The sequence below is a fragment of the Rousettus aegyptiacus genome, unplaced genomic scaffold, assembly GCF_014176215.1.
Source record: "Rousettus aegyptiacus isolate mRouAeg1 unplaced genomic scaffold, mRouAeg1.p scaffold_m13_p_14, whole genome shotgun sequence".
NCBI classification, from domain to species: domain Eukaryota; kingdom Metazoa; phylum Chordata; class Mammalia; order Chiroptera; family Pteropodidae; genus Rousettus; species Rousettus aegyptiacus.
In genome coordinates this window covers 58,009,655-58,023,362 of record NW_023416289.1, presented here as the reverse complement: position 1 = coordinate 58,023,362, position 13,708 = coordinate 58,009,655, and positions in this window count along the sequence as shown.

Genomic DNA, 13,708 nt, shown 5'->3' with positions numbered 1-13,708 from the left:
CGTGGTTGAATCTGCCGCCTCCTCTGCCCCTGCCCGCTTTCTGACCCTTAGACACCTGCCATATGGCAGGTGTTGGTGGAGAATAGAACCATCGTTATTCACGGTGCAATCAGAATTTCTGATGCCGTACTCTGAGTCACATTTTCAAGATGGGGTTTCAGAAAGAGGAATGCAAACAATTTCGGTTTTGGGGACATGGCACTTGGGCGACCTCTTCGTCACTGTGAATCTTCTGCCTTCATCAGATTTAGTGGCTTTGACCCTGATCCATCCTAGGACGTTTTGCCTCTCATTTGTGCCTGACGGAGAATTTCATTTCTTATTTGCTTTCCCAGAACTGGACATTTTTTGCCTCAATTGTTCCCATCTCCTACCTTCTCTTGGTCTTACATTTAGATTTCCAAACAGCCTCCTCTTGTGTCCCTGACACACCCAAGTCACACCAGCTCTATCTTAGCAAATGGTGACTCCTGAGATAGAATTAAACTGCTTTTTAGCAAAGGCTGAGCAAACTGTGTATATATATTAAAAGCAAACTCACAGCCTCCAAATCTAATGTCGTCATAAAATAAAACTCAGGCCAGTGTTTTATGAATACTAGAAAAAAAATTAAAATTACCCAGGAATAAGAAGGAAAGAATGGCGAGTCAACATATCCTGGACAAAGATCTTTCTTTACTATTTTGTCATCTCTCTCTCAGATTATTGGTTGTTACAGGAAATAACTAGAGGCAGAGCAATTCCAAGAGCCATTTTATTTTATTATTTTTATTTATTTTTTATTTATTTTTTTCCGAGAGCCATTTTATGTGAATATTAGTAAAAGAAATAAAGGTGAACAGAGACAAACATAAAAACTACAAAGAAACCATGAACAGAAATGGCTAATCATAGAGCTGCTGTTAAAATATATTTTTTTCCCCAGCTTCTTGAAACAGAATTTTCGTTTGATAATTAACAGACCTACAGGGCCCATTACGTCCTCCGATTCTGAAGGTATCGATCCCTCTGTCTCTCGCTGCCACATTTGTTCTTTCTGGATCTTCTTCCCCTGAGAGTTTTGCTGATTTTATAATTGAAGGGTGGAGCGAAGATGTTGGAAGTCACCAAGGTGACCTGCTGTGCCAGGGACCAGCGGACTATATCAGCTGGGGGTGGGGGGTGGGACTCAGTGGCTCATGCAATTTTCCTCCTTTCTTTTCTTTTATCTTTTTGGTGATTTTCACAGCAGTAAGATTCCACATCAGGGCATGGTTAAAAAAAAACAAACAACGAAAGTACTCAGATGCAAAACATGTGTATGTTGGGGATACATTCACACATTTAAAAACAAAGTGGTCCCATTGAATCAGACGGGTCCCTGTGCATTTCATCAGTGGAAAGCAGCAGAGAGCTAACAAAGTTTTGTGACCACGAACCCAGAATTCATAGCTCAGAAACTGTCGAGTTGTGGTAAATTTGAAAATGAGGCATCTCACCCCATTCCAGAGGGAAGTTTTGCTTTGAGCTCAGGATTTGCCATCAAAACCATCTTCTTACCTCTCCTTGGGGACAAGGATAAAAATGAGTGGGTCGTGAGGATTTCTTTTTTTCTAGTCTGTGAATGAATGATGGACCTTGCTTTGGGTGGAAGGCCTCTTACAAGCACGCTGTGTGTCAATCCATTTTAAAGGAGAACGAGGTCTCATCTAAATGACATTTTGACTGGCGATAGGACTGTTTATTTAGCTCCTGACGACATCCAGAGTTGTTTACCTGCACATAGCTCCTGTGACTCATGAACACTCTGACCAGTGTTCAGACAGACCCCGAGCATGTCATCCCAGGCATGTTTCACTCATGTAAACTGAACGTCAAGGAATGAATGAGGGAAAATATAGAACTTCTTACCTTTAAAGAAAATTCTCCTAAAAAAAAAATTAGAGTTTTTTTTTTTAAAGATTTTTTTTTTAATAGTTAAAGACTCATTTTAGTACTGAAGCATAGTTTATTTCCAGGTTGAATACAGAATGAAATAATTTTTCTTTCAACTTCTGAGTTATAGTATCTTTTCATATGGATCTTGAACATAGTAGGACCTCAATCCATACTTGCTTGGTGAGAATATATATCTGTATTTTAAAATAACATACTCTAGGAGTCAGTAAAATAAGGGAAGGGAAAAGAGAAAGTTTGATTTAGTGTTGAATTTGTCTGCCTCGTTTCACTGTCCCAAACCGGCTGGAGGGAGTTGACACTCTGTGTTGGAAAATCATTGACAGGGACAGAATTCCAGTCGGTCCTTCATGTGGTCGGATTAACAAAACAGGTGGTTGAGGGAGGAAGAAACAAGTGTGGGTGACAGGGGAACAAGGTCTGATCTGTCCTGACGACCTGGCGACGAAAAGCCATTTAATCCAGACAGAGCCACGAACATGCCGTCTAACGGGAGGCAGCCCGCAATGCCAAGAATTCACGCAGGGCGCGCGCTCCCCTGGGGACTTGGCCTTTCGGGGTGTCCCTTGCCGTGTTGGTCCCCAGAGATCAGAGTACATGGCTCATGTGACAGTCTCATGTGTTGCCTGCCTGAGTCACAACTGTAACCTTACCGCTAGGGCCAGAGATTTATTCCTGACATCTGGCACAAGTCATCCAAACAATACAGCCCCAAACTGAAAGGCAGCAAGTGTGCCCACGGCTGGCACTCAGACCCTGTGTCTGGGCTTCCTGCTCGCCTGACTGACCAGCCTCGACGGAATGCGACTGGAATGGCCTTATGTTCTCACCTATTTGGCCGTATCTGTGACTTCTCTTTCTTCCTTCCTTCCTTCCTTCCTTCCTTCCTTCCTTCCTTCCTTCCTTCCTTCCTTCCTTCCTTCCTTCCTTCCTTCCTTCTTTCTTTTTCTTTCCTTCCTTCCTTCCTTCCTTCCGTCCTTCCTTCCTTCCTTCCTTCCTTCCGTCCTTCCTTCCTTCCTTTCCTTCCTCCCTCCCTTCCTCCCTCCCTCCCTTCCTTCCAAAAACCTGAACAATCATTTGATTCTTTACGTGAGGCAGTGGTTTTAATGGTCACTTCTGAAGTGTAGCCGGTTCATAACCTCCCTATTCACGAGGCTCAACGTTTCTCTTCCCAACGCATCCACGTGAACAGGGAGGAATCCGTCCTCATCATCAGCCCGGTCGCCCTCCTTTTCATCCTGCTCTCTCCCACACATGCCCTCCTCGCTCGGCCACTCACCCACCAGTGCAGATCTGTCAGCGGCAGCAAGAGGTCGGCATCAAAGCGTGTTCCCAGCCTGCCGCTCGCCTCTAATGCCGGCATTATAGAGTGAAACAGTGTGTGTGTGTGTGTGTGTGTGTGTGTGTGTGTGTGTGTGTGTGTGAGGGGGAGGGTGGGGCAAGACAGAGAGAGGGAGTTTGGGAGTGAGGAAGGAGTACCCCATTGCTTGAATGGCCTCTCGCACACAAGGAGCCTGAAGAATAGAACAAAACCTTTCTTTCTCCTTCTCGGTAATAAGCCTGAGCAGAATGGGCGTGTGTGGTGCATAGCCAAGTTTGAACTGCATTAGCGCTCATTCAGTTTACAAACAAGAGGCCTAATTTAGAAGAAAAATCTCTTATCTGATTATTTCTTTGTGTTCATCCGTGTGGAAAAATGTCTGTTCGGAGAAGGAGGGGTGTTGAAGGTGGCTTATTACCTCTTTAGGCTGAATGGGGACGGTGAAGAGTAACTGGGAGAGCATTATTCACCCTTGATTTCCAGACGGAGAAAAATAAATGAGTTAAGGAGTGCTGGTTCTGAGCACTCACCGTCTAAAACTGTGAAGCGGACCTTATCATCACCCTCTCTAACCAGCTCCCTCGCAAGCCATGCAGCAAGTACGTGTAGTACGTGATCGAATGGCTCCTCCCTCTTAATTATGTTTTATGGCCATATAAGAGGAGGTAATTAGGGTCACTGATAGACAGAAAGTTGCAGAGAGTTACTTGAAAACTTGTGGGTTAGCAAAACCGATTCCCTGGGTCCCGGCTGGTTGCAGTGCAGGCTGGGGCTGCTGTCACTCAACTAGCCCCAAAGTGGTCGTCTCATGTGCGTGGGAAGGACATGGAAAGGATAGATGAATGATGCTTAAGTTTTACTGCGGAATAATTCCGCAAATCTCCTCTGTTGAGGAGGCGTATTGATTTCTCAATAATGCAGGAGGGGATGCAATGCAAGACAGAAAAGGCCACGTGGTAGAGAGAGAGTTGCTTTTTTCTTAAGATAATATCTGAGTCTTTCCTAAGCTAGCTGAGGCACAACCGTGCTATGAAAGAATGTCCCATTTCGTGTTTCGGAGATCAAGCGTGCTTTAGGGAGAGGTGACATGAACTCAGATATTGGTTTTAGTGGTGTGTGTAGTCTCTCATTTCATACCATCTTTTAGAGCACTCTCTCATGCCTGCATTTTCCTCTCACTTCTTAGAAGCGTTTTTTGAGTATTCTGGGGTCTAATAAATGCGGCTGAAACACTGCACAAAGCTACGGCCTTAGGAAGACAGCAGGGACATCACACCACGTATGAGCCTGGCTGCCTCTTGTCTGCAGATAGCATTGGGAGCCCCATAGCACTGCCTGGATTGGAGAGTCGGAATCGGGGAACAGCATCACAGCCCTCAAGAGTTCAAATGTTTTTTTTTTTTCCTGAAGGTAGAAAGAATGCAAAAATATTTCAGCTTACATGTGACCACTGATTGATCAGTAGTGGTTACTTAGAGTACAGGTTTATCGGAATTCTGAGGTCACGTCTGGGCTCAATGACAAAGATGCTGTGATAGATTATTGATATCCGCTGTGTGTGCGTGGATGTTCGTATGCGTCTTTGGGTGTCAGCAAGGATAGTGGCATGCAGACCATCCAGACATGACTATTCCTGGATCGGATTATCTAGAGAATTCTTTCATTCCTGGAGATTCTGGGCACTAGAGAGCAAAGATTTCAAGCATTGTTGCAAGAAACGCTGTTGGTTCCATTGTCCTCGAATTTATCTGTTTAGGAGAGGGTCGGGTTCTGACCCAGTCTTTGCAGAGAAGAGTGTTATTCTTGCTTAATATGATTCAGTGATTCATATTAAGTCAGTGATTTGTCTGACAGTGTTGTGGGAATGGGCACTTGAGCAATGGTCAAAAACATCTGTTTCCTAAGTGACGATTTGTTAAGTTTTATTTGCTTTAACGAGTGTTCCCAAAGATGAGGGAATTCTCTTCTGGTCTTCGCTGTGTGAAGACGTGAGGCGGGGACCTCCTGGACCTATCTTGTAACCACAAAGTGAGAAGCCCAGATACAAATGCCAACACTCAAGTGTTGGAAGGTTGAGTTTGTGAAATAGTAAGATTAACTGTCTCTAGCAATAACGCACCATGTTGTTTTAAATTTTATGCTTGTTTAATTTTTATGGAGCAATGAAACAAATAACAGGGAAGGTTTTAATACTGAAACAAGTCACGTGGTTGTAACATATGAGGGCTAAATGATATGATAAAATAATCAAGAAAAGAAGGTTTTACCGTAATTATTTTTAACAGTTTCTTGAGGTGTATATGACAGACAATAAATCAAATGTGTTAAAAGTGTACAATTTATTCAATTTTGCATATGTTGTATACAGATATTGTTTTTAACTAAGATCTTTTGCATGTAATTGTAATGGTATTGTTTGGTAAATATCAGTTTCTGTTTACCCATTGCTAATATATCGTTAGATATGTATTAACTGCGTATCCTGCAGTCTTTATAAACTCACTTACTAGTTCTTGTATCTTTTTTGTAGGTTGCATCATGTTTCTACTCAGACTACTTGATCTGTGAGTAAATGCGGTTTTATTTTTTTCTTTCTGATCTGGGCGCCGTTTCTTTCTTCTTCTTGCTTTATGGTACCTCTGCTATGTAATGTTGGATAGATATTCTGAGAGTAAACATTGTTTTCTTGCTCCTGCTTTTAAGGAGAAAATGTTTAGCCATTCACCATTAAGTGTGATGGCAGCTATACGTTTGTTTTTGATTTTTTTGCAGTTATACGTTTTTATAGATTCTTGTAATTGGGTTGAGGAAGTTGCATTTGATTCCTGGTTTGCTGAAAATTTTTGATGAGAAATGGAGTTTGCTAAATGCTTATTTTTACGCGTGTTGAAATGATCATATAATTTATTATTGTGGGTTTATTGATATAGTAAATTACACTGATTGATCTTTGAGTGTAAAACCAACCTTGCTTTCTTTGATAAACCGCGCTTGGTCACGTTGTGTTATCGTTTGTATAAATTGTTGCGTTCGATCTGTTCAAACATTATTTAGAATGTTTGTTTATTCAAGAGAATGTTTTTCTTTTTTATGGTAATTTATTTGTTAGAATTTGATCTGTGGGTAATGCTGGCCTCACAAAATACGTTGGAAAGTATTAGCTCTATTTGATTTTCTGGAAGAGTTTGTGAAGAATTGGTATTATCTCTTAATCGTTTGGTAATTATTCACTTGTGAAGCCATTGAGGCCTGGAGTTTTCTTTGCAGAAGAGTTTTTAACCATAAATTTAATTTTTGCAACAGATACAGGGCCATTCTTATTACCCATTTCTTCTTGAATGAGCTTTGGTAGTTTGTGTCTTTCCGGAATTTGACAAATCCATTTAAATTGTTAAATTTATTGGCAGAAGTTTGTCCATGTTATCTATACAGTATCTGTAGAATCTGAAATGATGCTACCGCTCACATTTTTGATATTTATAATTTATGTCTTCTCTCTTTTTATTTACTCATAAGGCAGTTAGATATCTGTTAAGTTTATAGATTTCTTTAAAGAGCCAAGTTTGATTTCACTAATTTTCTCTATTATTTTATACTATTGATTTCATTGATTTCTATGTAGATCTTTATTATTTTCTTTCTTTTTTCTAACTTTGTTTTAATTTGCTTTGATTTTCTTGTTCTTTTTTTTTAATGTGAAAACAGAGATCATTAATTTGGTACCTTTTATTTTTTCTAATATAAGGTGTTAATTGCGATATATTTCCCTGTAACTATTGCTTTAGAAGCATCCAGCAGATTTTGATATATTGTGTTTTTGTTTTAATCCAGTTCAAAATACTTCCCACTTGTTCCTTTGATGGGTTATTTTTATGTATGTTACTTTGCAAATCTTTGGATAGTATCCAAATATCATTTTGTTAGTGATTTCTATTTATTCCCTTTGTGGTCAAAGAATATACTTTAAAATTTTATACATGCTTGTTTTATGGCCCAGAACATAGTTCATCTTGGTAAGTACTCTGTGTGGACTTGAAAGAAATGTGTATTCTACTGTTGTCGAGTAGAGATAAATGTCAATTCGGTCAAGTGTGTTGACATTGTCCATCGTCTATATCCTTATTGATTTTTTGTCTAATGGTTTTATCACTTATTAAAGAAAGGTTGATTAAATCTCCAACTATAATTAAGGTTTTGAATATTTCTCCTTGAATTTCTAGCACTTTTTAATTCTTATATTTTGAAGTTCTATTGTTTGATACATAAACATTTCTAATTGTTGTGTCCTGTTGATGAATTGACCCATTTATCATCAAGAAATGTCTCCTATCGGTAACAATCTTTTTGCCATGAAATCTACTTTATCAAATATGAAAATAGCCACTGCAGTTCTTTTTTGACTATTGATAGCAGAGTGTATCTTTCCTCAATCTTCTACGTAAGCCTATTTGTGTCTTTATATTTTAGGATTATTTCCTGTTAGATTTTGCTATTTTATCCAAAATGATAATGTCTCATTTTTCACTGGCTTTTTAGATGACATTGAACAACTATTGATATGATCGGATTTACATATACCATATTTCTATATATTTTTTAATATTTGTGCCTACCTTTTATTCCCTTTTACCTCGATTTTTTCTTGTAAAAATCTTTTTATTTGCATATATAGATAGATTTACATCTATATCTACAGATCTGTCTTTATCTATATATTTATATCTTCTACTGGTTTCATTTCTCTGGTTGAATCATGACTTACACACCCAAATGAGGAAGTAAGTCAGAAGGACAGAAACAGTAAACAGGGATGTAGCTAGCGCACAGAGATGAGCAGGAAATACCTGGATGACAGGTGTGCAGTGGCCTGAGGAACAAAGTGTCCAAACTGAGATAAGACACATGAGAGTTCAGGTGTGCGCACTTTTTTACTGGTAATATTAATACAATAATATTACCTCATATGATAATATTACCTCATCGTATTGAGAGGAGTTTAGAGTAAAAGTTTTTGATAGGTACACAGAAAACTAAGAAAAAATATTGTCTTTATTAATTTCAGGGGAAAAATAAACAAAAGCAAGAAGTTGAGAAAAACCAAGAAGTAAAGAAATTTTAGTACTTTGTCATAACTATAAGTAATATTTAAGTGGACCTGGTAATGTACTCAGTAAATGTTGATTTAACCAAGTTGTTTTATAATGCCATTGAGAAATTGCGTAGAGAGGCGTGTGTTTATTTATGTATTTTGGGGGAGGAATTTCAGCACTTGATTTTTTTTTTCCTTAGTAAAAGTCAGTATGTCATGACTAAAATGGAACAGTTGAGAAACAGCAATACAAAAATACCATTTTAAACACGGGGACAAATAGCAGACATAATGAGAGGTGAAAATGTCTTATCCTCAGGGAGTAAGTTTTGAATGAAAAGAGCCAAGGAACTGCTGTTTTTCATTTTTATTTTGACTTTACAAAACATATCCATTTTTCTTTTATACAAACAAATATTAAGTGAAAACTAAAATAGGATAAAAGTACTCAAAGGGTTGTTCTAAAGATCAAACGTGATAACACGCTATACTCTTACGGAGCTGTAATTCGCCGTATAAATATTTGCCATTATTGTTGCCAAAATTAGAAGCAAACAGTGGTTAGATCCCCATAATGGGAATCAGGGTAATGGCGTCGTTGTCATAGTCCTGCCATTAATCATAGTGTGACATGTATTGTCATTCATGTACTTAAAATGTTGACTTATTCACCTGTAAAATAAAATAATAATTTCTGTCTGTCCAGTCTGTAGAATTCTGTGAAGCTCAAATGTACATCCAAGTACTTCATTCACTATAACTGCTGTTCTTCTATAGGGTAATTATTATTGCCTCTTAAGATCTGTCTCACTAGGCTGAGTATGTGGGTGATTTTAGACTAAGTTAGACTCATATTGTTTAGAGAGACGTACTTCTGCTTCCTATGATGGGTCATCTCAGAGGCTTCATTCATTCATTCTTTCACCATTTATTCATGCATGGATTTTTTCGATTCATTCACTCTATGAATATAAGAGAGCAGAAGACGCTTGGGATATTGGGCCAACTGGCATTTCTTGTCCTAATCTGGCCTGTCACCATGGCTCTGTGGCTAATGTTAGTTTTACTCTGTTGTCTGTATCAGGCAGGAAAATAGGAGCATAAATATTTAACCTTTGAAAAAGGGACTTGTTTACTGGAACTCTGGCTGTATGAACCAGGGTTGTAAATCTTTCTGAGGTATTTCAATATGCATAAGAGAATGAAACCACATGAATGACAGGGCTAATTTTAACCTTTGATTGTTTAAAAGCGTAGTTCTTTTTTCCTCTCTCTGGACACAAAACACTATTATCAGATATGCATGATGAAATTTATCTTTTAAAGTGGCCCCTGCGTCCCCCTCTCCCCCACCCTGTGCACTGAAATTTATATCAAGTCTGTCAAAAAGCTTAAAGGAAATTATATTTTACAGCTGCCTATAGGTTTCGTTGTGCTGGAAGAGAATCATTTCACTTTGCTGACAATAGATTGAAAGGCAAATTCTCGTTCTTTGGCTGCCTGTCAATAAAAAGAGAGGAGGGGGGCCGGGGGAGTGATCTTTGGGACAAAGATAGGAGATAGGGGACTGTGGAATGAGGAACAGTATACACTTAGGTCTTCTTTCGGAGGGTTTAGATTTAATTAAAGGAATCCATTAATGAGCAGAGATAAATCGAGTCCTTTCTCTTTGCACAATGCTATCTTAGATGCTAAGACAAAATTTAATCTGAGTAGATGGAGAGATTGAGCAAAAATGCTTACACACTCAAACCCAGAAAGCACAAACATAGCTGAGGTTGTAGGAAGGGGTACAGGAGTTTGAAGGTCTCTTGTGTGTTTCTAGATAATATTTTATTTAATCATTGTGATAGTCTGTTACTATTCTCATTCCACATAAGGGAGTATAAAATTTAGAGTTGACGAAGCTAGAGTTTTTCCACCTCTTGACTTTCTTTTGTATTTATTTCAACAAACAGATTCTCTGAACACCTAGTATGAATCAGTCACTGTGCCCGACTTCAGGATGTCTAGAGAATGTTGTTTATTAAAAGAACTATTTTTATCATCTTATCTAATATCTAACTTACCGTATATGTATATTGATGACTAGAATTAATTTCATATTAAACTGTGCAAGCCCTAAGTTGGGAGACACTTTTCCATCAGGTGATGGAAATAGATTATTTATTTGGTGTTAAGATTTTAGGTTTTAACTGACTCCCACATCTCATCTTTTCTTAGTATTCTCCATCTTAACACATAGTGCCATTGTCACTCTGTTGCTCAAAATGACACTCTAAACATCATCCCCAAATCCTCCCCTTCTTTCCCTTTTTCCTCAAAGATGACACATTACCAAATTTTACCTGAATTGAAGATACCTGTGAGCTTCTCGTCTCTGCCTTCCCCGTCCTCTTCCCTTGTAGACTCTGTCAACATCCATCCCGTCTTTCACATAGAACCTGTGACATTTTTCTTTACACGTAAACGATCCCCCGCTTTGAAACCTCCCAAGATTCTCTGCTAACGACGCCCTTCCCTCCCCGGCTCTGCTGAACAGCTGAACCCTCTTCTTAATCTTCAAGTCTTTGCCCAAATATCGCCTTCTCAAGGAGGCCTGAATTCCCTATTGGCCACCGCCTCATTACTCCTTGTCCCAGTGTGTCTTAATAAGAGTAGTGACAATCTGAAATTAACTTGGTTGCTTGGTTATTGTGATAGGTCCCTGTCTGCTAGATGGCCACTGTAGTTCTATCATGGCACCAAGGAGTTAGAGAATAAATCTCTATTGAACAGAGGCAGAAGCCTGAAGAGGTTGCTCTAAACGGTGCAATCGAGGAGAATAACGATTCCAGGAGCTCGCTGCTCTTGCCAGTTATTCTTTTTTGATCTGACTTGTAGGCTTTGGATCAGCAGGGGTTGAGACTGGCTTCTGCTCAAACAGAAAATGGAACAAGCTGTGAAGTGTTCCCTCTCTAAGCGGACGTGTGTGCTCGGCTCCTGGGGCTGGCGCTGGCTTCTGCCACCATGAACCTGTGCACACTGTAGACATGTGCCATTTTGCCCCGGGCACAGGTGAGGTCCTGGGTCTCAGACAGGAAGGGCTGTCGCCCTTCAGGGCAGCTAAATGGTTATGGGGATAAGCATGTCAACCAGGGTGCAGGGGAGAAAATAAGGGTTTTGTTTTTGTTTTTTGTTTTGTTTTTCGGAATAACCTCCTAGAGTTGTTTTGAAGATTTAACGAGTTTATAGTTCTAACTTCTTAGTGCCTGGTATAAGGTAACTTCTATAGATACGTCAAAAATATTTTAAATAAATACAAATATTCCTTTTCTTCTAGAGTTGACAGATTTTCCGTCGCGTGTCCCAGCCTTGGTGTTACACTTGTCAAGAATCCCCGTTAACTTGCACTCACGTTTCTTGACTAGTCCCTGCAATGTCTGTGGCCCCCGGGTCTCATGGCTTGGCTTCTGGTCCTCTCCATTTTTCCTCTTATTTTCTTTTTTCTAATTTATCTATTGGCCTCGCCAACAGTGTATCTCTTTAGAGCAAAGACAGAAATTCTTTGTCTCAGTTTCTTCAACACGTCGCAGTGTCTCACTCATGAGAGATGAACAAGTAAATGGATGAGTCAGAAAAACAGTTAAATCCCTTTTAGCTCGACCTGATCCCTGGGCTCAGAGTCCACTACCTGACCAGACCTCACTTCCTGCCCAACCCTTCGAGACTTATCCTGACACTTCTGATCTGGGTTTTCTGCCCCATCTTTTTACTGCCAAGTTCTTTTTTTTTATTCTTTTTTTTTTTATACCATTACACTTTTATTCTTAAAGCTTATTTAGCTAAACTTTTATTTGACTTGAATTGTCTTTGTTACGAGACAACACTAGCCATTGAAATGTGTAACTCCAGCTTCTGGAATTTTTGTGGTTCCTTCCCTGAACTTAATTGTCTCTTCGGTTTCTGAAAGCAGAAACAATATTTGAGAAGTCTCACTTTTTAATCAGTGGAGTTAACATGAAAGTTTGACCTCTAAACTAAACCTTTAAACACCCAACTTAGCAATTTATTACTTCTGCAGTTATTACTATTACCCCAACGCTAAGAACAAGCAACTCATCTAAAACGCGTTGTTCACCTATTGTTCTATTAGGACAGGTGTGAGCCTACACGACACCAAGCAACCGGCCATTTGGGCAGACAGCAAAACAGGTGACCTCGAGTCACCATCAGCACTCCACAGAGTGACCTCCTTGTGCCTTATCAAACTAGCCATAAAAATCACTGTTTTAGTGAAACACAGTTTTGTTTTGTTTTGTTTTCCCTTGGAGATGGGAACGGCAATGTACCTTAATTCTACCTCTGATTTTTCAATTTGAAAAATCAAATGTAGCCCAAACACTTCAGCAGAAGATCAAACGGAAGGAAAACTGAATAGAATGTTTTTCTCTTGGTTGTCTTTGTGTGTACAAGTACTATTTGGTTTCTGATTAAACGGACAAAACGGTTTATTTTTATAAATGCGCTTAAATAAGTTATAATGTGGATACGGCTTTTCCAGTTCTAAGTGAGGCTTCAAAGTTTAAGGCAAGCACCGTAGAAGTCTTGGCATTCCAGAATCTAAGTTAGACTCAAATGGGGTAGGCAGATGACTGATTTTCGTTATTTTTCTGAGTACACAAAGTGTTAGTTTTTTTTTTTTTTTTTTAGTGTGAATGGGGGGCTACAGTTTTTTAATTATTTGGTAAATACTTTCTTCCAATATAAAATGCCTTTAAAAGGGAAATTGCACTAGTAGGAATTTGGGGGGGAGTAGACACCATAAAAATTGGAGCACAAAGTCCATGAACTTGAGTCATTGCAAAGGTTTTCCTTGAAATCCTCATTACGCTTTATTACACGGCAAACTTATCTCCTTGGTTTTCTGATTTGCAATGTATTAACAATAAAAATAGGAGTTTCGAGGGATTACTAGAGGTAGGAAAAACCGACAGTCACCTAGATCGCCAGCCAATAGCCTGGCAGTAAGAGACAATTAAAAAAACCAAAACAAAACAAAACAAAAAAAACAACAGCAACAATGTTTTAAAATTATAACAATTAGAAAAAAAAATTTCTTTGGGGCCATTTAGTGTCTAGGCAGTCTATCTGCTTACAGACAACGCTATTGAAGCTTAATGCAAAATTTGATATTCGGTATAATGAATTTATGATTCCTAGAGGCAATTGTAATTATCTGGATATGTATTAATAAATGGATTTCACAGTTAGCAGGAGCTTTATCCCAAAATATTCAAAAATGGGTACGTTTGTCTGCCTAAAGTGCTAAGCTTTAATCTCCAGAAAATTTACTCACTAGGAAAATGTTATCCTCTACAAAT